Source organism: Vipera berus (assembly GCF_964194415.1).
Source record: "Vipera berus genome assembly, chromosome: 1".
Classification (NCBI taxonomy): domain Eukaryota; kingdom Metazoa; phylum Chordata; class Lepidosauria; order Squamata; family Viperidae; genus Vipera; species Vipera berus.
In genome coordinates, this window is record NC_138202.1 from 25,584,328 (window position 1) to 25,601,264 (window position 16,937).

A 16,937-nucleotide genomic window follows, 5' to 3' on the forward strand; every position below is an offset into this window, starting at 1 on the left:
AGCGGTATATAAGTGCTATTGCTATTGCTGGGGCAAGTCGTGTGCTTATAAATGCTGCTTCTAAGGATGCAAAGAATTCTAATTGATTACTGTTGCCTATGCTATAGTTGAGGCAATATCTGGATAGTGGATAGTTGGAATGTTAACTATCCATTTGGGTTCAAGAAACTCTTTGCTTCTGGGGCTTAGCTTAGGCAGTTTGGTTTGGAGTTTTGTTTTCCTTTTTTTCAACTTACGAGGTAATCTTTATGGTGGTGGTCAGCATTTTTGTGTGTTTGGGAATCAGTTTGTTCCAGTTGCTCCCTGAAGTTATTTATGATGTGCTAATATTTGCAGAGGGACGGCGGTGGCTCAGTGGGTTAGGACGCTGAGCTTGTCGATCAGAAGGTCGGCAGTTTGGCAGGTCGAATCCCGAGTGCCGCGTAACAGAGTGAGTGCCTGTTACTTGTCCCAGCTTCTGCCAACCTAGCAGTTCGAAAGCACGTAAAAATGCAAGTAGAAAAATAGGGACCACTACGGTGGGAAGGTAACAGCGTTCCGTGCGCCTTTGGCGTCTAGTCATGCTGGCCACATGACCACGGAGATGTCCTCAGACAAGCGCTGGCTCTTCAGCTTTGAAACGGAGATGAGCACCGCCCCCTAGAGTTGGAAACGACTAGCACACATGTGCGGGGGAACCTTTACCTTTACCTTTAATATTTGCAGAAAGAATATTTCCATTCATGCAAATTTTTTTTTTTTATTTTTTATTTAATTTAATTTGTATACCGCCCTTCTCCCGAAGGACTCAGGGCGGTGAACAGGGCAATAAATACTAAAATACCAAAGTACAAAAATTAAGAAGAGATTAAACCATAATGCCCAGTACAACAAATAAATTACATAAAAACAGTAATAAAACCCAAACCCATCAGACCAGGCCGGCTTGTTCAAACAAATTGCGGCATTCATGCAAATTTCTCCCATTTGTGTGCTTTCCGAAGCATTGGGTACCCATGTATGATTTCTGTAGACTACGTGGCCCAAGAGAAGAGAATATATATAACTCAGATTGAATTGTAGTGTCCTTGGCGCTCTCTGAGCTTGGTTATTTGCTTGCGATATTTCACTACCCAACTAGGTCATATCATCAGCTTGGCATTTAGACACATAGAGATAAATCAGATTTATACAACATTCAAAAGAGATAATAAAAAAGCAAAGAAAGAAACAGGAAAACCAGAACACACCCTTTCCAGCAACCAATACCCAGATAAACAAGGATTAACACCCGTCAAACAATCTAGGAGAAAATGATAGCCTAATCAAGGAGCTGCCAAGGAGAAAAATCACTTCTACCCCCAACACTGGCAGGGCAAACTTCTATATATGAACAGGGACCCTCGCCCTTTCTCATTAGCACTGATGTTATTGCCTAGTCTGGTAGTGAAATGTCTGCAAGCAAATAACCAAACATAGAGTGCACCAAGGAATCCACAGTTCAATCTTGAGCTACATATATTCTGTTCTGTTGGAATGGTAAAAGTATTGCTCATGCCTCAGGATGTTATGGATTGATTTTCCTTCACAGGAGATGTTTAAACCAAGCTGGATGGCCTTGTGTTAAGAGTTGCTATAATAATGGATTTACTGGACTAGATAATATTCGTATTTAATATTTATTTTTTATGTATAGGTAGGGGTGTGGGTCTATACATATGTGTATATAGTATGGTTAGGTGTGTGTCATGTATGTGTTCCACGTTTGAGAGTGGGCAACTAAATTTCATTTTTGATGTGTGCCGTTGTGCCACAGTAAAAAAATGACAATAAAGATTATCTTATCTTATCTTATAATTTCCAAGGTTCTTTCTAAATTTTAGATTCTGTAATCAGTTTTCACAAGACTGCCATGGATCCCACATGCTCCCTATGGGTGTTCTTTGGAAATAAAAATGATGGGTGGCTTTAGCCCACTAACATAGAACACCGTAAAGGGCTAAAACAAATAGGATGGAGCAGTTTCTTCAGTTTGCTTCTTGACAAGTGGGTGTTTTGTGATTAGCCATGCCTTTCATGCCTGCACAGCCTATTTTAAAAATTCTAGTTATGTCTTCTATCTCCAAAAGAATGGCAGAACCTGGCATATATATATATATACATATATATATACATATATATATACATATATATATATATATATATATATATATATATATATATATATATATATATATATATATATATATATATATATATATATATATATATATATATATATATATATATATATATATATATATATATATATATATATATATTATAATAAAACTGCATGCACAACGTTTGTTTATTTGTAGCATACAAAAAGGCAACACCTACCACTAAAACAATAAAATGGCAATCAGAAGTAAAACATACTGCAGAATCAAGGATTCCTGCTTCAAGGTTTTCAAAAATCACATGATGGTGGTGGTGGCATGGCCATTTCTGGATTGTTTAAAACAATTTCCCATGATAAGAGGCACCCTTCATTGTACTTCCTTGCACTGCTGTCTTAATGAAGTGGGTCACAGGTTTGGCTATCAGCCTTGCTAAATGCTTTTGCAATTCTCTTTTAATCAGATACTCTTCACTCTTATAATTCCTGTAAATAGTAGCTTTGGAGATAGATAAAAGTGAAGGTGGGCAGGATTCCCCAGAGTCTGGTCATAAAAGATTACTTTATACCATCCCTTGAACTGTCTGGACTTTTCCACCAAGCTTTTGAAGCAGTGTTCACATACAGGAAGAATACTCCCCTGTTCTTAGAAACACAGATAACATTCAGGATTTGGCTTCCTGAAAGCATCTAAAAGTGAAGATATAGTCTTCACTTTAAATACAGTTTGTAACCCTGATCAGGAGGGATTTTAGTCACTCAAGAGTTACACCATTAAGCCTCTGGGATGCAAAGAGCCACTCCTTCCTCAATCCCTGGCCTAATTTTAGGCAATACTATACCAAACCACAGAGGTGTCCATCTAAGGCACTAAAAGTGGTATTCCTTCATGACTGAAGGCCTACTTATGAGTTAAGAATTACAAATTCTGCAACAGCTCTCTTTGAACATTAAAAGATTAAAGTATCTTTGTTCTGGGTGTTAGTGGAACAATGGCTCTTCTCCAACTTCAAAGTTTCAATCAGGATAGTAATTCTGTTGCCAGATGTTCTTGTAGACTGCAGCTTCAACTTGCTCTTGGATTGGCAATGCTATCAATTCTTGTTAGATTCCAGTTTCTTTGACTGTCTGATGAGTCCCTGAGCAGTTTGAAGTTGGCAGCCAGTACCTCATCTAGTTTCAGCTGTGTTTGAAGACTGAAGGTAGGATATTCACATCATGTAAAAGTGTCTTTCTTATTTTCTTTATTTATCATACCAGCATGAACTGAAGGAGATGTGAGAAGAAGAATAAGTAATAATCAGCCAAGAACTTGTGAATTAATGTGAAAAATGACAGGACTATCTGCATATCCATATTTATTTAGCAGTCACCAGTTTTCCCAAGTAAATATTTCCAAATGTGATGGACTGCAACTTCTATCATGCCCCCACCCACCCCCGGCATGATTAAGCTATAGGCCATGTTATCAGGAAGCATGATGAAAATAGCAATCCATACATAAAAGGCTAGAGCAGGGGTAGGCAACCTCGGCTCTTTTATGACTCATGGACTTCAACTCCCAGAATTCCTGAGCCAGCATGGCTCAGTATGGAAACCTCTCCATTTCTCCTCAGCGTGGCTGGCTCAGGAATTCTGGGAGTTGAAGTCCACAAGTCATAAAGCGGCCTAGGCCTAGACCAGGGATAGGCAACCTTGGCTCTTTTACGACTCATGGACTTCAACTCCCAGAATTCCTGAGCCAGCATGGCTCAGTATGGAAACCTCTCCATTTCTCCTCAGCGTGGCTGGATCAGGAATTCTGGGAGTTGGAGGTTGGAGAAGCTTATGTTACCACCTAAGAAAGGAAGACTGTTGCTTCTATTGAAGAACTATTGCTCTCATGTCTTGCCTTTGAGTAGCATTTTGAGTTGGTAATGCAGGTTGTAGAAGCAATGGGATCTAGCGATGCTCCATTTTATGTTCTTTAACTATTTAATCTCAAGTTCTGGGGAAGGGGTTGTCTCCAAAGAAATTTAAATCATACCAGACCAGACCCTTTTTTGCCAAAGCTTCCACTCTCTAGAACAGACATGTCAAACTCACAACGTCACGTATTGGGACAGTTTTGCCATTGTCGGCAGTGGGGTTGGCACGGCTTCCAGATGGCACGTCCGGCCCACAGGCCGGCAGTTTGACACCCCTGCTCTAGAAATCATGCCCCCCCCCAACTTGAGATCCATACCCACCTCTCTGAAACAGCTTAGAGTAGAATATATAGCTGTCTTTTTATTAATGAACTGGAATATACCAGATTCTCATTGTAGAGAATGTCAAACTCATACTGCTTTCATTATTATTGTTACTTTTCTCTGAGGAGGGAATTTGTTCCTGCTTCTGTTCTGTTCTGTGCTCTTCAATACATTCAATCACTCTTGCTGATGTTTGTATGGTTTCTCTCTGTCCTAGCAATTGTCCCAGCAATTCTGAACTGTTTTAGCTTGCTTTGCCATTTAGTACATGGTGTTCCTGATAGCTATCGTATATTACAGTTGATTGGATTTAAAATTTCTCGCAGTTTGTTTTTGTATATACACATCAAAAGTTCTAACTAATTCAGATTTTGACCAGAAACTTCATTGTTTTGTTTGGTAGCGAACTTTCACAAGGATTTTAAAGCACCTTAATTAATTTATAGGCCTCCTATCTTACCTCAGAATAACTTCATAGTAGGTAGATTGGACTTTGGGTAAAGTTTATCTGTATTTTGCTTCTTGATTTTATAATATTTCAAAATTGAAATATGAGGATCAGATGCAGATGATAAGACACCTATAGACTTCAGTTGATACTGTGCAAGTTTAAAACAGGAGGTAATTTTCACTGTCCCTGCTGAAAAACACTTTTCTAAAAGGTTCTAGATCAGGGATCTTCAAACTTGGCCCTTTTATGACTTGCGTACTTCAACTCCCAGAATTCTTCAGCCAGCGTGCCCACTCCTCAGGTTTTCCGCTTGATTTCAGTCTCTCTCATTTGTGGAAAAGACATGATTTATGTAACCCAATGTTTTAAGCAAGTATTTCAATACATTTCCTAATTATGACACAAACATTTAGTTGAGTTCTCATTGGTGTATATCATTTATATATGCTGGTAAATTTCTTTTTTGTTTCTGTTCTTTTTTCAGATTTAGTTTCTTGCAGTGTGTGCTGTTCAGATAAGAGACTAAGTGATTTTCATACCTTGTTTGTAGTTGAAACTATTTGTTGGAGAAAAGATTTCATTTCTTCCATAACACCGGAAACCAAGCCATTTCCATCTAGGTCTTAATGCATTAATGCAGGGATAGAAGTGGAGGAAGGGATAGAAGGAAACAACACATCCAACCATTATTACAAAAATGTGTCCAGATTCTAGGGCCTTTTTTGACATATAATAGACTTATGGGGTAAAATCTGGGAACTAGACAATTCTACATCTATTGCTCTTTGTATTATAGAACTTGCCATTGACATATCTCTCTGATCCATGTAACACTTTTGAGCCAAACGTTTACTAATATCAGAATACTTTCCAGATGGAGAAATGCTTAAAATACCAATTTCAAGGCCTTTCCTAAACTCCCAAGTTGTTCTTTTTAGTTGACATATTTATTACTGTGGCATTAATAATACAAAAGCTAGCACCTGGAAATCTGAGATGGAAGGGAAGCTTCCTCCCCTGCATTTCCTTTTACAAAACCTGTATGAAAAAGTGTAATGTATACTGGCAGGCAGGTGGCCATGTTACAAGCTAAGTGAGGAGTCCAGTTTTTATAATAGATGCTCTAGGATAATCTGACAGCTTGTACCTGGCACAGAGCAGTATTTAATTGCATTCTCATTCTTAAGAGCACTTCAAAGCTAAGTTCTTTTCTTTCCCCTTTATCCTTCCACCACACCCTCCAGTACTGCAATAACCCACACACAACTTGTACTAAAGTTGGACTATTAACCTTGCTAGGTTTGTTGTTCTACCTCTGGTTTTAAATAAACAGGCCTTCAATGCTGCTTACACATTAGCCATCCCTAATCCCATTTTCTTCAGGAAGCATGACACTAAGGCCGGTATACTTTTTTTTTTAATGTCATGGGGAAATGCTTGCTGATTTTATGTGAGTGGTAAATTTCTTATTTTATTTGCCATTTCTTTTTATTGTGTTAAGTGGGTATTTGAATAATATCTGAGGGGGAACTGAGGGATGCTTAAATTATTGTGGGGAAATTATAAATGATTTGGGAGATTCCTAACTAATTAACTTCCTGGTTTCTGGGTAATTTGTTTTGCAATAGGCAGTCTATTACATTGGCCATTCCTTTAAGACAAATTGAATGGGATGGAGGGGAGGAAGCAGACAAAATATCTAGCTACAACATGGATATTATCAAATTCCGTTGCATTTTTCTGAGGTGGACTTATCTGTTGTGCAGGATTGGCCATTTAATCATTGTTTGTACAGTAAAGTGAGCCTGAGAAAGAACTTGTGCCAAATTCCTGGTCTTTTTCATTCTGGGTGGGATTGCAGGTCATTTAGTACGGAGAAAATTTTTCTTTTTTTCATGAACATTCCTTCAGCAAATTAACTTTTTTTTTCCTGGACAGCATATCCTAATGAATTGTCAAAAATGACTTGACAGCCTATCAAGGTTCTCTTAAATGTTTAGCTCTTTTCCTGGTTCCTGTTTAACCGTGAGCCTCCTTGAACAAGCAGTTATTCTCATGGCAGTATAGCTTAAATATGATTTTCAGACTGTATGTAGGGGATTGATTGGATGGTCTCACAGAGGGGAAAATTTTTGCAAATAAAAATGGTAATGTTATTGGAGAGAAAGCTAAGCAGATAAATACCTAAAATCTCCAACTGAGGTTTGGGGGTGGAGCATGTGATTCTATCAGCTGCAACATAAATGGCTGCATCCTAGGAACCTTTTAACCTGTGATGAGCTGCATAAAGTTTTATGTGTGGTTTCGGGGGCTGCATTGTGTTCGTGGCATTCTTCAGTACTGACTTTTGCCGCCATTTCATATATGGTAGGTAGAACATTTTAATTGTTTTTCTTTCTGTTATTTGATTTTAATTTGTTTCATACCTGCCCTATCATATTGGCTGTGTTCAGAATACAGAAATTTATCTCGGATGTTCTTGCTTTGACAAATTATTCTTAAATGCAGCACATTCTTTCCCCACAGAGCAATTTAAAGATGGACAAGGAAGAGAGATAGCACCTATTCAGTCTTAAGTTTAATTTTTCTGTATCCTTGTTTCCTATACTTTCATTTATGATTCTTCCCTACTTCATTGGTCTCTTGAGCATTATGTCCTCTGCTCTACTTTCAAAGCTAATTTTTCCACCGGTTCCTGATTTTGAAAAAAATCTAAGCAACAATATGAACTTACTTGTGTTAAAGTATTTCTAATTTCTAACTTCCCTTATGGCCCAAACTAAGCCCTCAGGAAGGTGCACGAGAAAGAAATTAAAACAAATTGAGAGGAAACCAGATTACTTGCAAAAGCAACTTGCCTAGCCTGTCTTTTTGATGGAGCACAGTATAGGCCTTCTGAGAGTAAACTATTAGGAGATTCCATTTGAATAGGATGCTGTAGGTAAGAACCAGCATCTTGAGTTGGGCTTGGAAGCAAATTGGAATCCAAAGCAATTGTTGGGAGAGAGAGGAAAGGCAGTTGGTAAAAAGTGTATCAAAAAATCTTGTGGTACATGCATTGATTGTATTTTCCAAACATTCTTCAATGAGTGATTACAGCACTTTGTTTATTTAATAAATGTATTACAGTGACCCAGGTGATCTAAGTAGGAATGATTAAAACACAGGGGTCAAAACTCGATCACATCACATGATGTATCGCAGTGGTTTTTTGCCTTTGCGGAGCTGGAGTAGGCATGGCTTGCACGTGACGCATCCGGCCTGTGGGCTGCCAGTTTCACATCTCTGGATTAAAACATGGGCCATGACAGTCACAACCATCATCTCCAAGAAGAGATGGAGACAGTACACCAACTGATGCTGAGGACTCCTAGACAGGCTAACCATCTGACCATCCAGGATTTCTTTTGTATCCAGCAACACACCCAAGCTACAATCTGACCTCTGAAAGGTGAAAAATGATCTAAAGTGCTAGCATTCCAGCCTCATCTTCTGGGAACGTTCAATGAGATCAACTAGAACCAAGCAACATGTCATCTTAGGTTCCAAATATTCCTGAAGAAATTCATAATTAGACTGGGAACACCCCTGAGAAAAAAGTCTACCCTTGTCACCATCACAGGTGTTTGCTAGCTGTTACTGTAGGTATTTGCATCTTCAGTAACAGCTATTTTCTGGTTATCCTGTATCACAGGGGTCCCCAACTTTGCCAACTTTAAGACCTGTGGACTTCAACTCCCAGAATTCCCCAGTCAGCATGGCTGGCTGGGGAATTCTGGGAGTTGAAGTCCACAGGTCTTGAAAGTTGCCAAGGTTGGGGACCCCTGCTCTATCAACGCTGTTTTTTCAGGACAGAGAGTCCTTGGATCCTCCCAGAAATAGCTTAGGAGAAGGTTTTAAAAGATTTCTGTTTCTAAAGGCTTCAGTAATAAGTGATTACCAGGAGATCTGGCAAAACTGTGGTAAATTTTTGTTCATTTTGTTTGGCTTCACTGAGATGTCTACACTGAAGTGTCTGCAATACTTTTAGACAGGGTTTACACAACTGTAAACTGAGGGTTTTGTCCTTTGTAGAAAATGGCCAATTACAAGAAAAAGATAACATACTTCAAAGACAGGTTAAATGAGCTCAGTATATCACAGCTGTTTAACTCTGACTTAAAGAAGCACTAACTCTAGAAAGCTAACAATTAACAAGGCCCTAACTGCTGTGTGTGCATGTCTTTCCAAACCTGCACATTTCATTTTTACCATTGTATTTTTTCAGTCTCCGAATAGAGCTAACTGATTATTCAGTGAAAAATAACAAACCAACATGCTGGTTCTAGTTAGCAAATGTTACGTTCACCTTGCAAGTTCCTTTTGGACTTCCTTCCAAAACATCACTCCAGGGGGGGTTATTTCACAAGCTGACCCCTTGTGAAATCTGGTAGGTGTGAAACCTGAATTTATTGTCTCTGCAAAATTAATCAGTAGTTCTAAGGAGGATCTGGGCATACAGCGTAGAATGGACTGAAACACGAGAGAAGTATATTTTCTTTTCAGTATAGGGGAGACAGGGAAGATACTTGTTGGGTTCACGATATGTGTACTGTCATTTTCAAAAATTGTTTTATCAGTTTTCTCACTTTCCAGATTTTTAATACAATTTTTCAGACAAAGAATGCATACAAAATACTTATACTACAAGAACTTAGTTTACTAACATATGCAGTATATGTTAAAAGAAATATTTATGAACTAGGGTGCATATATAAGTTTTCATGCAGACTGTTTAGGTCAGGGGTGTCAAACTGCCACCCCACGGGCCGGTTGCATTATTTATTTTTTATTTATTTCAATCCCATTTATATCCCGCCCTTCTCCAAAGACTCAGGGTGGCTTACAATCTAAGCACAAATCAATGTGCTTAGCAATATTATGTGGAGGCCGCGCCCACCCCAGCTCTGGCAATGCAAAAAAAGTCGTGACATGTCACGTGATGCGGCAAGTTTGACACCCCTGGTCTAGGTCAGGGGTAGGCAACCTCGGCTCTTTTATGACTCGTGGACTTCAACTCCCAGAATTCCTGAGCCAGCTATGCTGGCTCAGGAATTCTGGGAGTTGAAGTCCACGAGTCATAAAAGAGCCGAGGTTGCCTACCCCTGGTCTAGGTGAATGTTAATGAGTTGGAAACAATACAATGAGTTTGAAAAAATAAAGTGTACATTATAGAAAGTAGCAGGCCTATTTGTCCATTTCTACTTAAGATATTTAAGATATCTAGCATAAAGTATGGGAAGAGAAAAGCAAGCACATAATAAGTTTGACATCAAAGCAACTGCATTAATACTGTACAACTGGAAATAATAAGTTCTGATGGCAGAAAGAAGTGGGAAGTAAGCTCAAAGGCAGCTTTGGGTTTTAAGTCATGTCAAAGGCTTAGATGCTGCAAACATTCCCTCTTTCCTAAGGCAGAACCGTGCTTTTAGTCCTTTCATTGAAAGCTCCAAAGCACCAAGCAGATTGTTGTCAGATCAAATTAAAAAGGAACAAATATCAAATCTAATTACCCCCCACATAGTTCTCTAATCTTCCTTCCCTCATCGGTTTCACCTTAACTTGGGCATCTAGAAATCAGAAAAAGCAGGTGTGAGCTTGTCTTGTTTCTAGGACAGTCTTCTACATTCTGTTGACCTCCATTTACATTCAGGCTACAAATTCCAGTATTCCCAGCCAGCTGGAGAGGATCCAGCTGGGGAACATTGATCTATAAGATAAGCAGGTGGTGAGAAAATGGAGTGGCAAAAATGTAGTGCAGCTGTTTGAGAACATGCTTTTTGCTGTGCCTTTTTTTATATATCCATGGCTGTGCTTTTAGCATGATCACTCTCAATCAGGTGCAGTAACTGTGATGAAACATTCAAAGTGCTGTTTTTGTGCACTGTGTATCAAAGCTTTGAACATTCTGGGCCATAAAAATTTTACTCTGCAAGCCCTTTGATCGTGGAAATAAAGCATTTTTGAAAGTTTTTCCTTTTTCTTACAATGAAACAGTGATGAGGTTTGCATCCTGGGCACAACAAATTTTAGTCATCCTTGTGACTTCAGCTGTTCCATCGTTTTTGTTTTTTTCCTTTGTATGGCGGTACTTCTAGTCATAAGAGCAAGAAAAATACGGCTCTACTACAGCGATGGCAAACTATTTGGGCTCAGCTTGTCAATTCAAAAAATGCCTAGCTTGACTCTGCTGGTGTCTCTGTCTGTCTTTCTCTCTCTCTCTCTCTCTCTCTCTCTCTCTCTCTCTCTCTCTCTCTCTCATACACACACACACACATGCATACAAAAGAGAAACAATTCATAAAAAAGAGTAATAAATTATTAAATAAATACATACATAATTGTAAGAGCCGTGGTGGTGCAGTGGTTAGAATGCAGTGTTGCAGGCTAACTCTGCCGAATTCCAGCATATTTGTTTTATAATGAGTAATACCCATGACATCCAGAACCCTCAAAATGCCAAATATAGCCACGAGCCAAAAAAGTTGGAGACCTTTATGTAGATAAGTATATGAATGTTAATAGGTGGAACTGACAGAAGTCAGTTTTAAGATGAATTGAGCTTCAGACAGAAGTGAGTTATTTCCTGACAGAACAATTGATCATTGGAATGACTTGCCTCCAGAAGTTGTGGGTGCTCCATCTCTAGAGGTTTTTAAGAAGAGATTGGACAACATATGTCTGAAAGGGTATAGGTTTCCTGCCCAAGCTGGGGGTTATACTAGAGGACCTCCAGGGTCCCTTCCAACTCTTACTCAGTTATTCGGTCTGAAGGATATGGACAACTGAGTGGCTGGTTAGAATAGCAGTTTCTTCTATTTTGATTGCAAGAGCTATTAAGCAGTGAAAGAGCGGACCTACTTTTCAAGCAAAACTGGGAAGACCATTTCTCTAGGATAGTATTTATTTATTTATTTATTTTATTTAATCCCATTTATATCCCGCCCTTCTCCGAAGACCCAGGGCGGCTTACAATCTAAGAAGCACAAATCAATGTGCTTAGCAATAGCCTTCATTCCATGTATATGCCTGCTTATTAGGGCTTTCGCCTCCCCCCCCCAGCGGCATTATTACAAAGTCAGCTTATTGCCCCCAACAATCTGGGTCCTCATTTTACCTACCTCGGAAGGATGGAAGGCTGAGTAAACCTTGAGCCTGGTGGGACTCGAACCTGCACTAATTGCAGGCAGCTGGTGTTACTTAGGGAGGGATTAGCCCACTGCTCCATCAAGGCCAGTACAGGCTGTCTCGACTTAAAACAATTTGTTTAGTGACTGTTTGAAGTTACAGCTGCACTGAAAACAGGGACTTAGGATCATTTTTCAGTTATGACCATTGCAGCATCCCCATGGTCACATGATCAAAATTCAGACACTTGGCAACTGACTCATATTTATGACAGTTGTAGTGCCCAGGGGTCATGTGATCACCTCTTGTGGCATGACAAGCAAAGTCAACGTGAAAACCAAATTCACACCAGTCGTATTACTAACTTAACAACTGCAGTAATTAACAACTCTGCCAAGAAAGATCATAAAATGGGGCAACACTCACTACCAAATGTCTCACTTAGCAACAGAAATGTTGGGCTCAGTTGAGGACAACTTGTATGAGGATTCCTATCTTAGGCAAGGGATTAGATTAGAAGACATCTAAGCTTCCTCCAACCCTATAACTCTAGTCTAGTTTTTTTTTTTAAAAAAAACACCATATGGTTTCTCTTATACATAGTAATTCTAGATGGCTCTGAATAATGTTCAACAAAAGCAGAATAAATTAAACTGATCAAACCCAACAACAGCATCCCAAACACAATGCCACAAGGTCCCATGAACTCTACATTTATGCTTGGCATTTGCAGCATTCACATCTAGTCCAATGCCCGGCAAAGAGTCAGATCTTCACAGCTTTACCAAGGACTTGTAGGGCAAGGGCCCTCTGAATTTCGGGGGAGAGGCTTTTCTATAGAATTGGACCAGCCATAGAAAAGTCAACTTTCTTGAGGTCCTGTTAGATAGCAACAGTTAAGGAAAGGGACTTGAGCATGCCTACTTTCTCTAAACTGGTAGGACAGGCAGGTACCTTCAAAGAAGGGTGGTTCCGCAAATGGCCCTATGACGGATAGATAGATAGATAGATAGATAGATAGATAGATAGATAGATAGATAAACTTTATTGTCATTTTTTACTGTGGGCACAATGGCACACATTAAAAATGAAATGTAGTTGCTTGCTCTCAAAGTGTAAACATACATAACACACATTTAAACATACTATATACAACTTATGTATAGACCTACACCCTTACATATAAGTAACATATAAATATTAATCACTGTCCATCTTGAATACATAATGGAAGGAGGAAGCTTTAGAGTTCATAATGTTAATACTGTATGGCACAAAACTGCTTCAGATACCACGAAGCCTCCTCCCAGAAGGTAACAAGGAAAACAGGTCGTGAAGAGGATGTGTAGCGTCCCAGACAATCTTACGGACCCTGCTCAAGCAACTCTTATGTGCTATGTCCTGGATGGGAGGGAGGGAACTGCCAATGATCTTTTCTGCCTTCCTCACCCCCTCTCTGCACCGCCTTCCTGTCTGAAGCAGTGGTGCTTCTAAACCAGACTGTGATGCTGTATGACAGGATGCTCTCGTTGGTCCCTCTGTAGAAAGTAGTAAGGACAGGGGAAGGAAGATGTGGTTGGGGTAACATGGGCAAAATGTGAGGTGCCTCAAACTGCACATGCCACTACATGCTGGACCCAGTTATAACTTCTGGGTAGTTTTCAAGGGCAGCCTGACATATCTTGCATTGCAGTAATTCAACTGAAAGATGACTATGGGTTGGGTGATGGTGAGCAGAATCTCCTAGTCCAGGAAAGGACACAATTGACACACCAATTAAACCTGTTCAAAGGCCCCAGCTAGCCGTGACGAGTCCAGGATTCTAGCTTTCTTTTATGACCCCATCTTTGGCTTCAGCATCTAATCCCAATATTTTATTACCAGCAACTTGGTTGTTAAGCAAAGTAGTCACTAAGTGAAACTGCAATTGTGCTTATGATCTTATTTCAGCTTTCTTTTGCTTTACTTGACTGCACAGATCATAAATGCAAGGATTGGTTGCAAAGTTAGTTTGTCATCACTAATTGTAACCTGAATAGTCACTGTCCGAGGTAGTTGCTAAATGAGGACTTCCTGTACTTCTCTACATTTTAGGAGATTTTTTTTTAAAAATGCTAGCTACAGAAAGTACAGGGCTTCTGGAACATGCAATGAGTTTGGGCATAGGAAATATTTTTATTGGCCCCTCTTGCCCTTCCTTTCAAGCTCCTTTTTGCTTTGGCTGCAGGTCTAATTCACAAAGCGGTTGTGCATTTCTGGGTCTTCCTGCCCTTTTGCATCACAGGGTATATAAGCAAGATCCCACACACAATTTCGCAATCTTCCTTTATTAATAAAGCAAAAACGTTCCATGTTTTTGGCTGTCTACAGCTTCTGCGATACTAAAGCAGTTTGCCTGTTTTTTTTACTGTCTTAGTAGTGTCCTTTAGAAACATTGCACAGCTGATATTTAACATGTCCAGACAAGAGTTCGGATTCCAGTTTTGCTTTCAGAATAAGCACAATGCTCCATTGTTAACTGACCTGATTGCAAAAGGGATGGGTTGGGACTGTTGAAATAAAAATAAACAAAAATTTGTCCAGATCTAATTTCTGATTTTGAATGCCAGGTCCTCCTGTTGTAATCCTTTAGGGTGCCAAGTGCACATAAAATCCCAGGGCAATTTAAAGGCAAGGTAGGATTAAACTGTAACTTAATATTATATATTTTTGTTAGATTCAGAATTTTCCTTTCTTCTAGGAATTCAAGACGGTGGACGTTTATTTACAATAATTTGAACACTGCTTCTCCTCCAATTTGATGCCCAGTTGCCCTTTAAGATAGGTTGGATTAAGAGATAGGGGCTGACCCAAAGTTACTCAGTAAGTTCTTGTGCCCTAAGTATGGATTTCTTGAGTTCTGTGTTCGTACTCCAGCATTTTAACTGCTACTACACAGGACTACCTCTCTATAAAGGCTATGTTGATGGAGAATTATGATATGTTCGTGATAATTGGAAGGTACCATATTCACTGAAGGAAGCTGAAGAAGTTAATGTCCAGAATCTTGACTGGGGTGAACTTTGGCATGAAAACGTTTTCTTTGAACCAATCACACTCTTTCAGCATAACCTTACTTCACAGGGAGCTAGTGGAAAAATGGAAGGAGGAAGTTCCTTGTATCCTGCTTTGAGGCCCTGACTGTAAGAAAATCAAATAAATAAAATTTCAAAAGCTGGACCTGATCCCAAAGTGTCTGCTTAATTATTCTTATTAAAGTTTTATCAAGAGTTCATTGTAGTCTTCATCAATTTAAAGTCCTCCAAGCCCACTGCCTTGGTGGAGCAGTGGGCTAATGCCTCCTTAAGTAACACCAGCTGCCTGCAATTAGTGCAGGTTCGCATCCCACCAGGCTCAAGGTTGACTCAGCCTTCCATCCTTCCGAGGTAGGTAAAATGAGGACCCAGATTGTTGGGGGCAATAAGCTGACTTTGTAATAATGCCGCTTGGGGATGGGGCAAAAGCCCTAATAAGCAGGCATATACATAGAATGAAGGCTATTGCTAAGCACATTGATTTGTGCTTTAGATTGTAAGCCGCCCTGAGCCTTCGGAGAAGGGCGGGATGTGTTAGTACATCCAGTTTTGGTCACCAAATCCAAAAAAATGTTGAGACTCTAGAAAGAGTGCAGGGAAGAGCTACAAAGCTACAAAGATGATGGGACTGCAGGCTAAAACATGAAGAACGGTTGCAGGAATTGGGTATGTCTAGTCTAATGCAGAGAAGGACGAGAGGTGACATGATAGCAGTGTTCCAATATCTCAGGGGCTGCCACAAAGAAGAGAGAGTCAAGCTATTCTCCAAAGCACCGGAAGGCAGGACAAGAAGCAACGGATGGAAACTAATCAAGGAAAGAAGCAACCTAGAACTAAGGAGAAATTTCCTGACAGAACAATTAATCAGTGAATGACTTGCCTCTAGAAGTTGTTGGTGCTCCATCCCTAGAGGCTTTTAATAAGAGATTGGTCAATTGTTTGTCTGAAATGATACAGGGTCTTCTGCTTGAGCATGGGGTTGAATTAAAAGACCTCCAAGATCTCTTCCAACTCTTGTTATTCTATTAGCATTTATACAGTATAGCCATCTATCTTCTAACCAACTCTGAGTGGCTTCCAATTAACCATGAAGGAATGCTGTCTGTTAGTGCTAGTAGCACTTGAGTTTGATGGATAAGTTGTCTTTCTACAAGAAAAATCCTGTATTTCGATAAAAAAAATTAACATTTACCCCTTTTCTTTAGATTTTGTCCAAATGTTAGGTATTTTGATAGGCAGTTGGATTGCCGTGCCCAGGGATTCCTCTCCTTGAGTTTCGAATTAAGGCTGTGTAGGAGATGTCAGAAGTTAAGCAAAGATGTCTCTATAATTGTGTCTTTAATCTTGGCTATGATCAATGTGGTATCCTGCAGATACGTTGTAAACTAAAGGTCAGGCTGCTCAATATGTCTGAAAGACACAAGGTTGGAGAAGCCACCTTGGCATTATCATTCTCTGTGTCCTCCAGAGAAGTTCGTCACAGTGTTCCATCTGCCACCTCCCTGACTACATTTATTCTCATCCCCTGTAACTTGAATGCTACGTTCTTTTTATCAAGATAAAAAAGTTCAGTGTCTGCTAGTTGCCTCTAACTTCATCCCTTCCCTGTTTGCTTTTCAGAAATGCCCTTCAAAGAATTATAAAAAACACTGCGGGTGCTGTGATGTCTGAAACTGCGCAGAGGGACTGCTTTCTGAAGGTAGTCCTTAAATTTACACACACACACACCCAAATCTGTCTGTGAGCAGTTCAAATTATTTCTTATTGCCTTCTTGGGGTTGAACGACAGAATCTGTCCCAGCATGTACAGTGATTCTTCCGAAACTGGAAATATGCTACATCATAATGTGATTCATTTCTTATGACGTAAATAG

The 16,937-nt window shown here is 39.6% G+C and overlaps 1 protein-coding gene across 3 annotated transcripts in view; it reads left to right on the forward strand.

Annotated features, from left to right (window-relative positions):
• The window catches only part of FBXO34 (F-box protein 34), a 62,271-nt gene that overhangs the window by 15,917 nt on the left and 29,417 nt on the right, over window positions 1-16,937 (forward strand). For 2 of the 3 annotated variants that reach the window (XM_081329285.1, XM_081329286.1), the window contains one exon: window positions 16,684-16,762. The exons of the other annotated variant lie outside the window; for it this stretch is intronic. The gene's annotated coding sequence lies outside the window, so the exon portion shown is untranslated. The remainder of the gene's footprint in view (window positions 1-16,683; window positions 16,763-16,937) is intronic. 3 annotated transcript variants of the gene reach the window in all.